Raw genomic sequence first — 14,829 nt, forward strand, 5'->3', positions numbered from 1 at the left:
GGAGATGGAGAAGCGCTGTGCGGTGTGCGGTCGGATAACGTGCGTGCGAGACGGACTGGAAGCTGGAGAGAGAAAGAGAGACAGCAGACGAGAGACGAGACGCGCGCATAACCACCGCGAAGTATGTCCCGAGTCCCGGGAGCGACTGAGAGGGAATGACTCCCGTGAGCCCGTGACTGGCTGACTGGCTCGGCGCTCGGCGCTCGGCGCTCGGCAGGCTCGGCTCGAAGCGGTAAGCGTGCCGAGCATGCGCACGCCCTTGTCGCTTCTCAGTCTCGCCGTGGCGATCGCGGGAGTCGGTCGCATTTCGTGTCGTTGATTCGTTTCGAACGCGTCGCTCGCGAACGTGCGTGGAGACGAGAGTTCATCGCGAGGAAATTTCGGTCTCGCGGTGTTTCGCGAAAAGTGTGTCTGTCCTTTGCTCGTCGAGCAAACGGCGAAGGTTGCGACGAGAGCGTTCCGAGAAAAGCGCCCGAGTCGAGGCGAGTGTTTTCTCGGTTGTTTTTTTTCGCGCTACGCTTGATGCCTAATTACAAACGGGATTAATCGAAAGTGACATAATTGCGGCCTTTCTTGGGTCGCGGATAGCCCTCATTACGTACGAAACTGTGAAGATTTGAGTGCGCGAGGACCGATTTTCATCGCGTATCGGGAAATTTCGCGGGAACGTGGCGCTCGTATCCATGGCGACAATCAACAAGTGTAACGGTCGCAGCCACGTGACGCGCTTTCCTGCGATGTTTATACAACGCGGATAGACAACCCTTCGAATCTCGATCCTCGCGATATATCTTCTCCAATTTGTGTGCGAGAAATTCCGTATCGTCATGCCTCGTTGTCGAAATAAAACGGGGAACATTCGTAACAGAACGGCGCGAAGAAAACCCGATCCGATAGCAGCGAAATCAAAATACGACCGACTTCAGTCTTTCTGTACAAACTGATTGATTTCGTTACGACGTTCCGTTCAAATGGACATTTTGTTCGACGATTGTGTGTCGTAAAGAAAAAACGACGAGTCAACGTTGAAGAGGTAATATTCCACGCGCGTACGATATTCGCGACTCGTCGCTCTTCGAGGAGGACGTTGCTCGAAATTTCGCGGAAGCGAGGTTACTCGGAATTTCGCGGAAAGTGAAGCGCCGGAAACGCGCAACCCGGTTACAAAGAAAGGAAGACGGCCGCGGCCGCAGTGATATAATCGCAGGATCGTGAAGGAAAGACCAGCCGCGGTGGCTGGTGGTTTTCTCGTGTTCGTCGTGTCGCGCCAACGTTTGTACAAGTGAATCTTAACTCGCCGCTCTCTCAACACGTGGTGGATGCTTACCGCCGTTTCGCCGCCTTAAACGTCCGCTGGGAATTCTCGGGTAAGTGTACCGTCTACTTTCAATAGTTACATTGTACCTATCGATAACAACGATGACAATGGAAGATTACGCCGAAGAAAAATTTTCTACGTTTTATCGACAAAGTTATGGTCAGGTACAAACAGTGATAAAATGTGTTTAGCGTCTCGGAATATTGAAAATGGTTTAATGAATATCTATCTAATCTTCCATTTGATCGAGATAATTGCACGAGGAGAGAAATAGTTTTGTTAAATTTTCTTTGATTTGCATGTTTATTTTCAAAGTATATTAAGTATATCGTGTAAACTTTATTTTACATTATTGTTTTATGGATTATTAATCTCTGATTGATTAATTTGACACTATATTTTATTGACAAACTACAAAATATTTTTATTAAATAAGAGAATTTTATCACGCTTGCGCGCGCCTTGAAATAATTTTGTCGATAGATAGAAAATTTATTGGAAACATTTCAATATATGAATGCTAATAATCGTTCATGACCAATTGTGATTAATATACATATTGCAATCTGATAATAAAATATACAATTTAAATGATCCGTTTTTTTTTCCCTTCGACACGCGATTCTATGACGTCAATAACAAAGTCATTTCTATTATATTACCGATAAAAAAGGGAATAATCGACTAATCTGTAGAAAAAGAGAAAATTGTTTATTGGCGATATGTTATAATTATTAAACGTATAATTTTATATATCGCGAGACGAAATAAAACTAGTCGCGGAATTACTTGTAAATACATAATGCAGCGTGATATGTAATATATAAATGAATCTTTTTCTCTTTGTTACTGTATCGAAACCATGCCGATGTCGTGTCGTGTTGAGTACGGTAAAACTAATAAAACGACGTGGCAAGATCGTTAGATCAGGTTATAGCTGTCGATCGCTCGATCATCCAATTAAACGCGACAACCGATCGCGAATCGCGCGCGGTCATATCGCCGATTACGCGACCGCGTAACGGAAGCTGGGCGCGTTGTTTACAGGAGAAAATCCCTTTTTCTCGCCTTAACATCTCGGATCGAGCGAGCGCGATCTGGGCGTCGCGACGCGACGCGACGCGTGCATGTAATCATTCGTAATTGTTCGACTTATCGTAGCTGCTGGGATAATCTCGGTTATCTGCCGGCGGAAGAAAGACTCGCTCGGCCAGTACGCATCGATCCTCGGAGGCGAGATCCTGATTACGATTCCGTTCCATGTCGCGGTGACATCACCGTGAAATCATCATCTTCTTGGAATGCGCCCGTCGATTAAATCTACGCGCGTCTAGATCTGCCTGCTTGAGAAAACAATTTTTTTCATGCGTCTTTTTTATTCGCTAATTCAGAAGGCAAATATTTTGATGACGATGTTCCACGATAATATTACACTGGAATATTCGATATTCTCTACAATACATGCATATACATGGTTTCTAAATTTTTTTTTTTTTTTTTTTATTAATCTTGAGAAAAAGTTTTAATATTCATAATTGCATCTAGCTTAATATAGTTATTTGATATAATTTTTTTAGGAATATTATATAACGATATCACAGGAAAAATAAATGAATCGAGACGATAATAAAATCAACTGATGCTTTATAACCTTGAGCTTCTCATTCAACGCGCTTGGTAAGACACTGAACGACTACTATTGCAACATACGGCTGAAAATTATGAATGTCTTCAACGTGCGTTAAAAGAAAAAGTGTTTATTTACGCTTATTTCATAATGTCATCATTGGTGTGGACGGACGGTAACAGCTGCGGGCAATCGCCGGGTATTATTTTGTACGTGATTAATGTATAGCACGAGGATATACGATTCTCGAAATATAATGTCGCTAATATTTAAATAATAATCCTAATTCATTGTATAGCTCGTGAAAAAGAATGGCAAATCGTCACGCGCAGATACGACAGCTTCATAGAATCGAGGCTAAATAATGCAATGACGATTTGTATATGAATTGAAATTTACTTATTACAACTAAATATAAAAAAACCAAATTAATAAAAAATTGTTATTTGTATTGAAAAGTTTATTGAATGACATTTAGATTTTGAAAATTATTCTATAAAATACAAACTTTTTTGTGAAATATACTCTAGGAAGAAGAAATTAGAAAAATATAATAGATTAAATTTTTTTAATGTACGTGTAAAAAGTAAAAAATAAAATGTATTATAATAGTATATATACAATATATATATATATAGATAATACTCGCGATGAGAAAACCGATACGCTAATAAAAATGGTTTCTTGCCTTTATGTACATAATTGCTATGATTGTACTCTTCGTAGAAATTACAACGTGGCAACTTGCACGAAACGAGCGATCATCGCATCAATTGTAAATAATAATGCAATTGCGAAACTAAAAACTTTGCGATAATAGCAACGTTCGCTTTTCTTAATTCCAAGCGGGAGGGCGAGTTATTTCTGCCAGTTGGATCGTAGCAGAATAAGACAGCTATCTTTGTCACACAATACAACTACAATAAGATGTTTACTTTAGATGGCGAAACATTCGCTAGGAAATTAACGTTTGTCATTAAAAAAATTAAGAGCTTAAAATTAAAATTAAAATCAACTTACATTTTGCATTTTATTTTCTATAAGCAATACAATATATCACATTCTTATTTTATGAAGTCGAGTAAAACTGTCGTGTAAAAAAACCACATTAATTTTTTACTACCGAGTATCAATTTTTTGATTATTATAATTATCGTTATTGGATATACGTAAAATTAATATTTCACAAAAAAATATAAATATTATGTTCTGCGTAATAAGAACAAAATTTTAGTGTTTTAATATTTTTCAAATTTAGATCTCTTTGAATTTTACAACGCTCGCGCGATTATGTAAAGTACGGTTTTGATAATGCAAAGTACGATCGTTTTATAATTTTCTTAATTAAATATAGTATAGTTTCCTTAATAGAGATAAAAAGATCACGAATTCAAGGGCCACATGGTCAATGTGGCCGGTCAGGCCATAGTATTACAAATAAAAGCTACCTTATTGTACCATTCGAAGTGCACGAGATATCACGCTGACTTGTCAATGACGTTTATCAATAAATCGAATAAATATCATGACTGCTTCCTCTGAGAACGAAAGAGGAGAGAAAGAGAGAAAGATAGTCACACGGATATTTACTCATCATGTATGTGTAGAAGCCTATCAGTCGCGATAAGATTTAGTCTACCATTTTTGGAAACTAATCGACGCGTTCGTTGGTTTATCACAGAAGGACACAGCAAAATTTCCCCGGTTTTTGGAAGACAATATAAAAAACGTAGTGAACATTGATTATTCATTAAGAACGACCGCTGTTTAAATCTAATTATTAATTACTGGTGCGCGCGCGCATATATCACACACATGTATACGTGGCAATTGAAATTTATTATGGAAGAATGACGATGCGCTTTCCTTTGTTGGCCGTCATGACGAGCGACAAGGGCCTATGGCTATGACTTCTATACCGCAAGTTCCCAACGAAACACGTGGTCGGCACGTGTGACTGCTCTTCCGAAAAGCTCTATACTTTACGATTGATATTTCAGCGGAAGTATGTATGTGTTCTTTGTTTCGAACTATTGCCTTTTACGAGTTGCAGTGTACTGTTGATAATGGAGGATTATGACGTAATTATAATTTATTTCAATCATTAAAAATATTCTGTGTCTCTGTTTTTAAATTTGAGAAATTTTAAAAAATATATTAAAAGTCATAATTAATTATATGGTTTATAAAAGGGACAATTATCATTTATAAGTTTCTACTTTTTAAAATCGTTATTTTAATTGTTGATATAAAAATGCATATGATTTAAAGATAAAAGTAAAATTTAGTAACATAATGCTAATTAATCACTGTAAGAGTCTCGGAGTCACATTGTTTCGCTTTAACGCATTTTAATATTTAAAACTATATTATATTAAATATTTTAAGATTGAATTATGAAGAGAGAATTTTACGTGTTCCACAATTTCCACATATCGGAAAATTTTTGATTTTATATCATAAAAATAAAAAAAAGTATTTGCATTGGGCTCTACTGTACAGGATTAATTGCGTCGTCAGTAATTCTCTGACTTCTCTTCTGGCTTCCTTCTCGATCCTTCAACTTTTACGCGCGTAGAGTCGCTTGTGCCCCCCCCCCTCCCCTGCATGATTTACATCTCGCATTTATGACGCAACGTAAAACCGCGTGAAACTTTCCGCCAGCCAACCCGACGCGGGCTGACGCCGGGAGCGCTCTTCTCCTCACGCTTCTTTAAATGCCTGTATATCTCGGTGGGTGATGTGTGAAATATTTATGCGCGATCTGGGCTTTATTCCTCCGACTCAGAGAGCCGCAAGGAGCAGCGGTAATGCGTTGTGAGTAAAATTGAGGAAAACAGAGAAGTTTCTTCGCGCGCCACACAAGCTCTCTAAAATGCGACTTCATTCCACGGTATCTAGAGAGTATGTGTTTAAAAAACCGAAATAACGGAATTTTTTCCATTTCATCTTCTTTCACTTTACGCGGAAGAGAATGCGGCTGCAAATTTACGCAAGTGAGATTTTAATGCGAATAGAAAACGTTAATGGCGGGCGCGAAGGCGATCGCGCGTGGGAATTTAATTTTCTTTGCTGTCTGCCGGCCGGTTGCGCGTGCGATAATGATCGGTACTTATTGTGTCATTGGGTCATATTTCTCGAGGAATTATGGTTATGCCGTAGCGTGCTTCTTTGAAATCGAGCCCGCGGCATATCGGTTGTCCCTCTGACGAAGGACGGTCCTAAAAGCGACCTCCGTTTACCGGGATTACTATCGGCGGAATATACGAGGAATAATCTTATAATCCACTATACGGGAGTTTAAAAAAAAATTTATGTCAATCTCTAAAAATGTTTTAAAATTTTCAATAATATCTTTCTCTATACGTCTGCAAGTTTCTGCAGCATTTCGAAAAAGTTTCATCGTGTCATTATTATCATCAGTTTTTATTTTACTTTTGTGTGTGATTTTATATATATGCAGATTTCGGTTTTTCTCTCTCTCTTTTTTTTTTCTTTTTCTTCCCCCTTGAAAAAGCAATCAGAATTAAGAATTAGATTGCGTTAGCGTCGAAATACAATCAGGAAGCATTGAGAAGCTACCGAGTCAATCGTAGTGGGTAAGAGTAAAGTAAAAAACATCAACAGAGAGAGAGAGAGAGAGAGAGAGAGAGAGAGAGAGAGAGAGAGAGAGAGAGAGAGAGAGAGAGAGAGAGAGAGAGAGAGAGAGAGAGAGACAGAGATAAAGAGGAAAGAGCATCTACCGATCGAATCGTGATTTGAATATGCAAATGGGCCCGTCGATCTACTCAACCACTCACGCACGTGCACGCACACACGTGGCGCACCATCCTCGTTACGTGTTGCGCGGCACACAATCGGCGATCGAGAAAATCGAAAGCAATTACAACCAATTAAAGAGTAAGGGACTATTGTCACTGCTCGGTACGTCGATAAGAGCGTCACTCGTGCACGAAATCGAATTAGGGCAGAAGAGTTGAAAATCGAAGCGCGACGAACAACGTACCGGCAGAGAAAATATTTCTCTCCGTCTAATCGAACAGCGCGGAAAACGCGGGTGGTTGTCTTGCGTCGATAGAGCCGATGATAAAACTTGCTGATAAAAGCGACTTCGATGTCGCGCAAATTCTTGTTCGCGAGCACGAAATCGAAAAACGATCCTGAGATACGGTGTAGAATCGATCTCATCCATTGGTTTTATTCCGAGTAATGTAAAACTAAATAAATATCGAACCACACGTAACGTAGTTGCGTATTTATCGCAATGGATCAACGTATCGATTCATTAATACGTCAATAAATAAAATTTAGCAATTAATAGGTTTCACTATCGCTTAAACTTTTATTACAAACAAGAATATTTTCAATTAAAAGTTTGAATATGTATTATTACTGATACTATTATTATTTCGTAATTTAAAAATAAATAAGTTAAAAACCGCGATATAAACGGTAGATCTGTTTTATCGAGATGGCGATTAAAAAGCTGCATCAAGAAGTCATTGATAGCGTCGATATCCACATTTCGTATAAGGATTAAGTTTCCTGAGACTGTAAAGATTTAACGGATGAATCATATCACGCATGTCCTTTCTTGCTTGTCTACTAGCAAGGATATTTTTGTTCTTGCGATTAGTTGCACATATTTACGAACTTATTCGGGAGTTCGAGAAAATGCAATCACACAAATTTGCAATAGTTTTTCGTAACGTTTGTAGAATAGATTTTAATATCATTCACTCATTGTTAATACATGTCATATCTTATGATTACTGATCAAATAATTTCAGGACCGGGTGTATAATCTATTAATTGATTTCATTTTGATCAATATCTTTTCAGTACGTATTTATTACTTCAATACATAACTTTTTATTTAACATTTTATTAAAGCCGGCAAACTTCGTCTTTGGCTAACTGTGCTGTTACAAACTTATTGGTTTGACCTTTTACAATGTTTATAGAAATACGAATGATTATGATGATATTATTATTCACACATGAAGCTTAAAATAGTATATTACTCTTGCAACATTTATACAATATTTTTGGCATTTTTCTCCGTTAAGATTTATTACTACACGAACGTATCTTATTAGCATTCGTGACGCGAATCTTAAATATTGCATCATCCTATGATTAATATTTATTATATATCACGAATACTTTTAGCAATGTGCACATAATCTATGAGTATTCGCAACGCGTAATTTATTTTTGATTTTTTTTTTACGCAACGTGATAAAATATAAATAGATTAAGATAAGTTCTCCGTTCCATTGCTAAGTTTATAGACAAAAGAAAAGTTATGCGTTTAGAATAAAAACGACGTTTAGAATACACGGAATTAACGACTATAAAGTCGCAACGTAAGAAACGCTTATAAAGATTTATTATTTGTTATTTGAACATGTATACAAGATTAATTCAAATGATTGTGGCATTAAAATATTATTTGATTATAAATTTAGTAATTGCTATAAATCTCTTTTATGTAAAAATTTAACAGATATTTCAAAAAGCGATAGATAGTTATTGAGGAAAAAGAGAGAAAAACAATACTTTTCTAGCGAAATAAATTATTGACGTATATATATATTGTATATATCATTGATATTTATTTTACCGTTACATTTTACTTTAATGATTAGATGTAATGTAAACAAGAGCGAAGAAACATAGAGACGATCTAAAAAGATATTTAAAAAGGAAGAATGTAAGAACGAGCTTAGTACAAAGATTTGCTGAATCGACTTCGCGTTTAAGCGTAAGAGAAAGAAGTTTACCATTTATCTATGGCACTGAGTCACGATGTCGCAAAAAGAGTCCGTCTCGTTTTAATCGGCCGATGAGTCGGTGAGCGATGAATCGCGCGGACTACAAGGAGCGAGGAGGAATCTTCCGTAAGGATCATCGATACATCTTTCTTCTTCACTATGCGCGGCCTCCTCTCACCCTTGTTCGTCCTTTATATCAGAATCGACCGCGTGTAAAACCAGTTCTACGACTTGGGGATGGCGAGAGGATAAAGTACCTTTATAGCTCGTGTACTCGCGACTGTTTCACATCAAAATGGATCATACGCATCACGCTTCGTTACATTTTTTTTTAGTGTATTCATTAATGTTATTCTCGTTATGAAATAAGTATTTGGCGTCTACTATACCTGCTTGAAAATTTATCATTTAATTCCTCTATGAAATATCTGACTTTTTAAATATACAATCTTTTTTTTTTTTTTTAATCATCATTAATCGGGCTAAATTACGAATGGAAAGATAAATAGGATTAAAATATCAATCATTTTTAATTTATATAAATTCTATCCATCGCAATGCTGTAATTGTATATGTGTATGTGTATTTATCACGAAAGAAGTACAAATAAATAACAAAGAAATCTCATCGATTTTAAATATATTTTTATTATAATTTAATTTAATTTAATTTGACAGCTATATTTAATTTGACATCTTAAAATCTTAGAGAAATCTCTGAATTTGAAAAGAGAAGAGTTCAATATGAAGTTAATTGGATAAAACTCGTCTCTTGTAAAGCAGATAGAAGCGGTTCATCGTGCAGGGAGATACCGTATTTTATCTTAATAAATTTAATCAGCTCAGTCTCTATATGGAAAAATGGCGCAACACGATGAACCGACTGGAAACCATATTCGATTTAATTTCGCGTGCATCACGATTTTAATGTAATTCATATTTATGGCGTTTATATCGCGGTATTCGACGAACGTTGGCCGCTGCGCGCACGCGTCGCGGGACAAGATATCATAATTCTAAGTTCTATGACTCGTATACAAGTATATCGGCGCTGCACTTTCGAGATCCTTTCGCGCAGGGAACGAGACGGTAGATAAGAGCCCCTCGCAATGTAAAGCAACCTTCTCTCTCACGCGATCCGAAGCCTGTAGAAGCGAGTCGGACGATCTCCGCGGATAACCGACGGCCGTCAGTGATGTAGAAGTACAAGATACTCGCCGTTCAAAATGCAACGAGCTATCGCGGTAGAAGCACCGACCACCGCGCGAGTTATTCGCCGCCGTTCCGATGCCACGATGCCGATCATTGCTGAAGAAGCACGACCACCGAGCGATCGTATTAACCGCACGATGGGAAAAGCGTGGCAGTCTCTACGACTTTGGGGAAAGTTCTAACCTCATCGCGATATTATGTGGAAAAAAAAAAAGAGAATATATACAACGGTGATCGATACAGTTTGTAGTAATTCGGGATAACGGATAATTAAATAAAGGATAGATTGAACGTTTATACGCGTATGTGTTTCGAGAATTTTTTTGTCCACTGAAATTATTATTGCCGTTCTAAAGATAACTCCGTTTTACATGTTACAGTTTCAGTCTTTACTCTATGTCGCCGGCTTACGAGGATGTTTCTAATTATTAAGTGCAAACGGTTTTATTAATTCTGTACGTTGAGATTGAGGGTTCACGCCGGCGTGTGTCCCTTTCTAACGTCGCTCAAACAAACATCACATCCGATTCGGGACACAGCGTATTCTTATTCTCTCGTAGACGTTGTAACGACGCGCTGTTTGTTTGTACTACTACTACTACTACTACCACTACTGCAATAGCTTAAGTTATGATCTAAATATACATATTTTCTGATCTTATATAAATTATGCAGAAATTTACGTTATCCAAGCTCTCTTTTGCACAGATTCGTGGAATAATATAAATTGAGTGAATCTAAAATTTATATTGCGAGCGAAATAAAATAAAATAAAATACGTTCGTGAAAAATACTCGCGATACTCGAACGCGCGTACATATATGTATATGTTACAACAATAAAACATTAAAGAGCCGACGCATTATTTACTCTAGGGTATAGCACCATCTGTTACTTGATAGCGACTATTTTCGAGTTTGTTATTAAGTTTTCGCGTATTCGAGTCACGAGGTGAATCGTACGAAACACGCGATAAACTGTAAATCGTGTGATAATAACTCTCGTCACGCAATCTTGTCGATATCCCCGCACGATTCCTTGTACATTTTACAAACGCGATAAATCGACACGTCGCACTATGCCCGTTTTCACGCTTTCTATCTCATCGTTTACCCTATTACACTCGTGCAGAGCATACGCCTACTAACAAAGTAAAACCTTGCTAAATGCTTTGGAGAATGTATGAAAATTGATTGCCGTAATTCAGGAAGAAAATGCATATCAGATTTAATCATCTTTAACCTAACCTTTGCGTCTTATTACTCTACCGAGTTGCTCAAAGGAAAATAAGTGCCATGTTGTTGTTGCAACATGGAAAGGAGACGGTTTTTTTATATATGGAGATGTATGTACGTGTAGAATGTTAAGATTTCAATCCTTTTAATTTAATCGGATAGATTGAGTTAGATCGGACACAAAGTTGAATCGATTGTACGATTTAGTTGCCTAATGAAATATATTTTTTAATCAAGCTGCGCGAAAAGGGAACAGTTAACAACATATTTTTGTTAATCTTATAATAATGCAATTCACGGTTCGGGAAAAACGCTCAACACGGATGAATGTATCGTTCCCGTTTATCAACTTCGGATGGATACCGCGAGAGGCTGAGTCATACGTATGTGCGAATCATAAGAACATTATGAAGTCGCGAAAGTAACAAAGGGGCCACACACTCGCGCAAAGTACGTTTGATCCTTGAGCGTGACGAAGAATGTACTTAAGAAGGGATTCTTAATGATCGGAATTCTCTTCATCTACCTCCGGAGTCAATCGGGAAGAATCTTTAAGGCGAGAACCACTCTTATAAATTTCTCAGTTAATTATTATCTAATATATCTAATTCGATTCAATTCATATATTTTATTGCGCACATTCTTACGGCGCACTCCCTCAAAGAACTCAATTTATTGCTGCAGGTGATTCGACAATAAATTAGAAAGCGACAATTTCCGCCGTCCAATGACTTTTTACAATTCTTATTAACATTTTTGAAATTTTTGCGAAGAGATCGCATTTCTCAAGTAAGAGCGCGTTTCTTCGATTTTTTATTATAATAAAAATAAATCTTTTCTTTTTATCCGTTTTTATGTTATAAGTAAACATTCTTTTGAATACTGTCATCTTAATGGTTACTAATTTAGTAGTGAATAATTTGTTTATACAATTTCTTAAACTATTAGATTTTTGAAGAAAAAAAATGATGTGTGGAATAATCTGTGAACATGAATAAATTATAGAAATTCTTTAAAATGAGAATACTATTATATTATTTAAATCCATATAATTCATTTACACATTTTTTAATAAGAAAAAACTTTTTTACTGATATTTCATTTTTGTAATATATATTCGTATAGACCGTTATACATACATATATATATACAAACGATTATTTGACGAAAATTGAAGAATTCCGACAAGAGCCCACTGAGACTTTTTTTTTTTTTTTTTTTTTTTTTTTTTTTCAAGTGCCGGAACTAGCTATTCCGCGATGAATGTTTAGAGTCAGTTAGCGACCGCTAAACATCGCGAGTAGTCAATATCCTGGGCGATCAGCTCCTTTCAGTTTACGTTTCCATCCATTGAACACTTGGTAGTGAGTTCCTCGAAGGTAGAGGGACAGAGAAAGGTTGTAAGGAGGCCTTGCAAGGTTACTTATCTCCTAGCGAGGTCTACAAACTACTTTCGAGTCTTTCTACCTGATGTACTTATATCTATGTACTTTCTTTTATTACCACGTTTTTATATCGCATAAACTTTTTAAAATAATTTTAGGACGTAATTTACTTTGAAATACATATATATTAAATGAGAAATAGAAGAAATTCGAATGATAGATTCGATTGATAGATAATAATATTTTCAAAATTCGTGTCTTTTTTAAGTAAATAATTCTTTAACACGAATAATTAAAAAATTATTGATAATTTGGAATTATTCGATAATTTCATTTTTTATATATCGCGCGAATAATAAGAAATGAATAAAACATGTTTATCATAAATATTTTATATTAATTATATAAGATCTCAATTATTATTATCTGAAAATCTTCCGTGTTATCCAACATTTTGAATTATTCATTCGACTCTACCGCTAAAGTTTGAGCGGACTTGCGCGATAATTTTCTTTTGACGTTCACGCGAAAGTTACGAGCGTTTGAGCAGAAACGCGGGTGCGATTTCCGCGTGACAAAACCTCGTTTCCTCGTTTCGTCTTCGGGATCCGGCATAGCAAAGTGCACGCTGGTACTTTAATAGCGACGGTAACAGGGCACACCGGTCGCGAGCGTAATGCTTTGTAATTACCGGCCGTCATTATCGTGCTACTCGACTTGACGCGATGATTACGGTGCACTGGACAAAAGCAAATCGAGTGTACTCGCCGCATAGTGCGCGGCCGCTGCAGAACACCCCGAAGGATCAGGTAAGGTGATGCACCGGGTCTCTCCTCCCTTTCCACCCCGATTAACGCCACCTGACAAGACCCTTCCCGCGGGATTATCAGCACGGCGAATTGAATTTTCGCCGGCAGCGATTCGTGTCGCGAGCGCTCGCCGTTATTTTGCGGGAAACTTGACGTTCTAATACATCGGTGTGTTAGACGTTAGACGGTTTGAGATATTCCGGTTAACCAAAGTCTTTCGTCATTAACGACCGCGCTTTCGAGTTGATTGCATCACGTCGCGCAACTCTAGACTCTAGAGCGTACTATTGTAAAACATCGTGAACATGAAAATTATTTAACTACTTATCTCTCGACGCGATTATTGCGCGATAGTAATACTCGTCCCAAGACAGCCGTTTTCCGAGACTCGAGGTCAGCCGTATCAGTAGTTCCATCCGTATCGACGCTATAAATTATTTATATTAGGAAACGTGCCGATAAAACCATGCTAGATAGTGACGACACGAAAACGAGAAGCATGGCGGACATAGCAAATAGCTGAGTGACTTCATACGGCAATGATTAGATTTTACGCTCCTAGAAATATTTTAGAACTTCTCGTAATGTTATTGGATTTTTTTTTTTCGCTTAAAAGTAAAAGTATTTTTACGCATTTGTGATTTGAAATTTTTATTCGCCAAAATGTAGATGATGTAGATATCATTATTTTCAATCGGTTATTTGCTTATTTGTTATGGAATAATGTCGGATTTTGCTTCTTGTTTCGACTGTATGAAGCCCGTCATTATGGATGAAATTTCTCACATTCTAAGGAAGTAATCGCGGGAAAAGACGACAGGCAACAAAGAATTCTTTTCTACAAAATTCTTCGCGGTCTCGAAACTGGTTTCGAATCGGAACGGCTAATTGGAATTAAATGCAATTCCTCCCGTCGTCGCGTTTATAAACGGTCGAATGATAAATACCGCGATAGTAATAGTAATTAGGTATACACGATACCTCCATTTCCATTTAAAGGCCTTTCTCTTTCTCGACGTCTCAACCGTCTTTCTGCCGCCGTTTAATCATACGAATCTCGATTGTGCCCGCGGGTGTGAAGTTAACGCCTCGTATTCAAAAACCGAAAGTTTTATCAAGAGTTTTGTTATCATCTCCCCTCCCCCCTCCCCCCGAATAGTTCTGCAGTTCCTAATACATTTTAGAAATAGTTTCAGCGAAAAACCTACAAAAATAGCATCTTGAAAATATGAAGTGCCAACATTTTATCGCAAAATGCAAAAATGCCATTTAAACCATCGTATCTTATAGTTCGCGAAGAGTTCTATAATTCCTATAGTTCCTATATTAACAATATATATATATATATATATATATATATATATATATATATATATATATATATATATATAGTTCTAACTCCGTCAAATATTAAAAAAAAAAAAAAAAAAATCTGGAAACTGGGGCACTTCATCTTCCGCTAAAAAT

At 37.1% G+C, this 14,829-nt stretch overlaps 1 protein-coding gene across 4 annotated transcripts in view; it reads left to right on the forward strand.

Annotated features, from left to right (window-relative positions):
* The first annotated feature begins 277 nt into the window (after positions 1–277).
* Positions 278–14,829, forward strand: part of Cv-c (crossveinless c) — a 218,455-nt gene continuing 203,903 nt past the window's right edge. For all 4 annotated transcript variants that reach the window (XM_070312851.1, XM_070312870.1, XM_070312877.1 and 1 more), the window contains exon 1: positions 278–1,367. The gene's annotated coding sequence lies outside the window, so the exon portion shown is untranslated. The remainder of the gene's footprint in view (positions 1,368–14,829) is intronic.

Source organism: Polyergus mexicanus, unplaced genomic scaffold (assembly GCF_030449975.1).
Source record: "Polyergus mexicanus isolate NDT 795.1 unplaced genomic scaffold, iyPolMexi1.0 SCAF_2, whole genome shotgun sequence".
Classification (NCBI taxonomy): Eukaryota; Metazoa; Arthropoda; class Insecta; order Hymenoptera; family Formicidae; genus Polyergus; species Polyergus mexicanus.